At 49.6% G+C, this 5,132-nt stretch overlaps 1 protein-coding gene across 1 annotated transcript in view; it reads right to left on the bottom strand.

Annotated features, from left to right (window-relative positions):
• The window catches only part of PPM1D (protein phosphatase, Mg2+/Mn2+ dependent 1D), a 28,364-nt gene extending 28,293 nt beyond the window's left edge, over positions 1 to 71 (bottom strand). The window contains exon 1 of the mRNA XM_069971779.1: positions 1 to 71. This exon is cut by the window's left edge and continues 458 nt beyond it. The gene's annotated coding sequence lies outside the window, so the exon portion shown is untranslated.
• Positions 72 to 5,132: the final 5,061 nt, after the last annotated feature.

Genomic DNA, 5,132 nt, shown 5'->3' with positions numbered 1-5,132 from the left:
CCGCCCGCGCTTCTTATTGTTTATGTTCCACACTGTTCCGACCTGTCCTACAGCCGCCGTGACGTCACGCACCGAGGCAGCGCTCAGCTGTGCCGCACGCACGCTCCGCCCTCCGCCTGATGCGCATGCGCCCTAACTGAAAGGAAGCTGCTGGCTCCATGGAGGAGGCGGGCACAAGCCGGGAGGGAGACAGGGGGAGGTTCTCGAACTTTCTGAAAAGGCAGCGCACGTCCATCTTTGTATGTGAGGGAATACGTAGCGGCTGGCCAGTGAGTGCAGCCTACTATTCCTCACCTTGTAATATGCTGGAGGACAGCACAGGAGCAATGTCTCCAACCTGCTCCTCAGGAGTGTAAGGACAGGCTTATAGACTAGTCAACATCTTTTGTCATTACAATTATTTAGCAAACTTGTCTTCTAAAAGCACTTCTTTCCCTTTAATTGTTGACAGCTTGTTGTCTAGGTAACCGACCACCGCTCTGCTGGAAAACCAGTGGTCTGGCTGGTGTATACCTAGCGAACATATAAATGTGTGTCAGTGCTGCAGTCTGAGGACTTAGGCCATGTTCACACAACATCTTTTAGGTCGTCTTGCAGACTTTTTGTGTATTAAACGGACAACTTTTGGCTCCAAAATGAGTTAAATCCGAAAAAAAAACAGCCCAAAAAAATGTATGAACATGGCCTAAGACTAGATTCACACATGCCGGATCTGCTGCGGATCCCTGGCCTGTCATTTTCAATTAGATTACATTCTTGCAGCGGGATCTTTAGCAGATCTGTAATCCATAAACAAATAGGTGATTTAGGGAATAGAATTCTTGCTCCACCCCTCCCCCGCCCTCCAGCTGCTGATTGACAGCTGTCTGCCTATACACAGCATGGAGGGATAACTGCCAATCAGCAGCTGGTGGGCGGAGTTTTCTGCTGCTCATGAATATCCAGGACTACTGAGCTCATGCACATAATGGAGAGGACTTCTTATTGTCCATTTTATTCAGGAGGAGATGAAGCTTAATTGCAAACCGCACCTGAACTGGAGACAAGAGTTGTGTTGTCTCTGGAAGAAGGTGGCCATGTTTTTCTAACGAAGGATAACCCCTTTAAGGTAGCATGAACCTAGTGACAGATTCCCTTAAAATTTTTGCAAGGGCACATGGGACTATGTTAGGCAGCAGGTGCATACTTCCATCCACCACATGCTGTATTTTCAGCTCAGGGGTGTTACCGCTCATGGATTCACCTGCAGCCCAGCATGTGGCCATTTATAGTTTCACTTTTCAAGTTTTATTCATTTATTTTTCAATCATTTTTCAGAACTTCTGACAGTTTTGTGACATCTGAAGAAACAGAAACTGCATTGAGCCTAGATGAAGGAGGTCTGACTGCTACTGATGCATCGCAGGAAGAGGAGGAGGAGGAAACCCCTACTCCAAGGAAGAGAGTCTGTGCTGTCCCTGCAGCTAGTACATGGACTCAGACTGAAGCACAGGTACGAAATAGCCAATGCTGCAGTGACGTTAAAGGAGTTATCCAGCGCTACAAAAACATAGCCACTTTTGCCACTTTTTGATTGGGTGGGGTTTGAAGCTCAGTTCCATTGAAGTAAATGGAGCATAATTGCAAACCACACCGGACCTGGAGACAAGAAAGGGGGGAAAGTGGCCATGTTTTTGTAGCGGTGGATACCCCCTTTAGTTTAAAGTTCCCAGGATGAGACAGGAAAAGAATCTGTGTCAGTAATAGCAGCACTGGTGGAACTACCGCTGTAGCAGCCGTAGCGGCTGCTACGGGGCCCCGCCGCATCAGGGGGCCCGTGACGCGGGCCCCTGGAGCTTACATATCCTGCAGCACCCGGCGGCTGAGCATGCCTTCCGGGTGCTGTAGCCGGGGGCCGGTCCCGTGCTCCTCCCGACCCGGAGACTCCTTTCCCCAACCATAGGGAAAAGGAGTCACTGGGCCAGGAGGAGCACGGGACCGGTCCACAGCGCTCCTGTCACCCCCTGTCTGATGCGCGGCTGCCGTCTGATGCCGCGTCCTAGCCCCGGCAGCGCGCGTATCATAGAGTTCTGTGTGGGCTTGTGCTGCGGCCCCGACTTCCGGCACAGAGACGTGTGCAGGAAGTCGCGGCCACAGGCCCACACAGAACTCTATGATACGCGCTTCCGGGGCTAGGACGCGGCATCAGACGGCAGCCGCGCATCAGACGGGGTAACAGGAAAAAGGCTCGACGGGGGAGCGTGTTGTTAGGTGAGTTTTTTTTCTTTTTTTTAAACTTGCTTTCCTCGGGGGGGGGGGGAGAAGGCGGCATCTATAAGGAAAGGGGCGGAGAAGAGAAGGGGGCATCTATAAGGAAGGGGGGGAGGGGGACATCTATAAGGAAGGGGGGGAGAGGGGGCATCTATAAGGAAGGGGGGGGGGAGAAGGGGGCATCTATAAGGAAGGGGGCGGAGAAGAGAAGGGGGCATCTATAAGGAAGGGGGGGAGGGGGACATCTATAAGGAAGGGGGGGAGAGGGGGGCATCTATAAGGAAGGGGGGGAGAGGGGGGCATCTATAAGGGAGGGGGGAGAGAGGGACCATCTATAAGGAAGGGGGGGAGGGAGACATCTATAAGGAAGGGGGGGGAGGGGGGCATCTATAAGGAAGGGGGGGAGAGGGGGACAACATAGGGGGAGAGGGGGATATAAACGTACAACATTGGGGGAGAGGGGAACATCTATAAGGGGACAATAAAGGGGGAAAGGGGGCCATCTATAAGGGGACAATATAGGGGAAGAGGGGGCCATCTATAGGGGGGGCAACATAGGGGACCATCTATAAGGGGACAACATGGGGGGGCATCTATAAGGGGGACCGCGGCGGGGGGCAACATAAGGAAGCTATCTATAAGGAGGGGCGACAGAGAGGAGGGCCATATACTAAAATGGGATCACATAGAGTCAGGGCTACCCACTAAATGTGGGTGTAAAGGAGCAAATACAGATGTGCAGTTGGTAGAGATGAGGATGGTGACAGAGTGTGGAGCCTAATATGTCTGTCTGGCAGATTCTGTGGATTCGTGGCCCAGAGAAGTTCTCATAACGGCCCAGGACGGATGGAGAAGAAGATGAAAAGGGAAGAACTCCGATCAGAGAAGACGTCTCCTGTAAGTCACCTGATATAACTGTACTGTAATTTATACAGGACCTGTGTACAGCTGAGTGTGTTGATGGCATAGTGGTCGATCGAGAGGGGGTGGGGCGGGGGGCCCCAATCAAAAGTTTGCTATGGGGCCCAGCCATTTCTCGTTACGCCCCTGAATAGCAGGGCACCTGCCGCTACTGTCAGATGCGCTCTGGTGCTGACAGTTATCCCTATAGAGGCTGCTGTCCACCATGGGGCTCTGCTAACGGTCCTAACGGTAGCCATGGACACCGGAGGCTTCCAATGTCCTGCAACGGAAACCGGCAAAGAGAGGGGAGTGGGCAGAGGTCGTAGCAATGCTTCTCAGCTCTGCTGTGATCTCTGCCCTCTGTCCTTCCATTCCTGCCTCTTCTGAGCCATTGCCATATTCACATCCAGAACTGCAATGACAGATCTAGATTGGTTCCATCATTGTAATAGAAGCTCCTATTGGTGCGTTTACACAGGCAGATTTATCTGACCAATTTTAGAAGTCAAAGTCAGGAATGGACTTGAAAAGACAGGGAATCTCAGTCTTTCCTTTATGACCTGCACCCTGTTTATAGTCTGTTCCTGGCTTTGGCTTAAAAAATCTGTCAGATAAATCTCTGTGTGTAAACACACCATAAATTGCTTCTATTGCAGTGATACAACCAGGTTCTGTCATTACAGGAATGGATTCGAATATGCTGCCAGCTCAGGCAGCTTGTGACAGCAGCGGCGGGGAGAGGAGATAGAACTTTAGCATATGGTATCATTGACCTGGTATTGAGGTATTAATGAGCCATGGTCCTGAAAGGGTTTAATCCCAGGCATGTTGAATATTCAGTATTATTTTCTCATGTTGTTTCTAATCCTTCCCCAACAGGTTCTGGACATCCTCAGGTGTCGAACTGAATTGACGCAAAATCAAAAATTTTGTAACTACCTCGTTGATCTCCTTGAAAAAGTTCCGGAAGACAGGATCCTGCAATGCTGTTAATTGTTTCATTAGTACAAATCTATATAAAACATCCTGACCCCAGCCAGCTGTCAAGAATCATTCATCAATTTAAATATGGAGAGACCCCAACCACCACACGTCCTCCTCCCAACCTGCACCATGCAGGCCATATCCATATTAGTCCTGGACCAAGCCACGATGGGTCAGAGATGGAGTATTTCACCCCCCACCTCCTCACCTGCAGCAGCAGAGAGAACGGAGACCCCACAAAAATATCTCCCCAGTCCTTTAACTGTACAGTTAGTGAATTTGTTTTTTTTGTTTGTTTCCGTTTGTATATGTTTTCAATAAAATAATTTAGCATTTCATTTAAAAAGTTAAATTATCTTTAGAATATACACAGTTTGATGTTTAACAACAAATAGGAAAAAAAGCACATGGCACAGATTCAGTTCCCACTCACGGTAAATGTTCCGGCAGACCATCATTCGTACAAGCCCCGGTGATGCTCTGTCTTCAACAACAGTGTCCAAACAATGCAAATTATGGAGAAAAAAGCTGGCACTCACCTACTCGGTGTTGAATCATCTGGCTCTATTGAGCATGTGAGGATCGGGGGAGGAAGGAGGCAGGTGACAACAGTTTTGCAGCAGAACACCGCTGTGTCTAACCTCTTGGACAAAGCAGCGTTCTGCCGCGAAACTGCGGTCACCCGCCTCCTTTCTCCCCCAATCCTCACATGCTCAATAGAGCCGGATGATTCAACACCCAGTTAGTGAGTGCCATCTTTTTTCTCCATAATTTGCTTTGATGTTTGCTTTTTATTTTGCACCATATTATACAATGCACATTTGGATGCCGGAAAGGGGGTTCATGGTGCTGATGATCCCTGCTCAGCAGCTTCATCTATAGAGTAGCCATGTCCAGCATGAGATCAGTGCCATACGATAACATGATGCTGAAATCATGCTGGACATGGCATTTTAGTAGATAGAGGGTCCTCATCTACTGCGGGTCCCTAACTA

This window comes from Dendropsophus ebraccatus, chromosome 5 (genome assembly GCF_027789765.1).
Source record: "Dendropsophus ebraccatus isolate aDenEbr1 chromosome 5, aDenEbr1.pat, whole genome shotgun sequence".
Lineage (NCBI taxonomy): Eukaryota > Metazoa > Chordata > Amphibia > Anura > Hylidae > Dendropsophus > Dendropsophus ebraccatus.
Note: the sequence above shows the minus strand (reverse complement) of the source record. Positions and strands in the feature narration are given on the sequence as shown.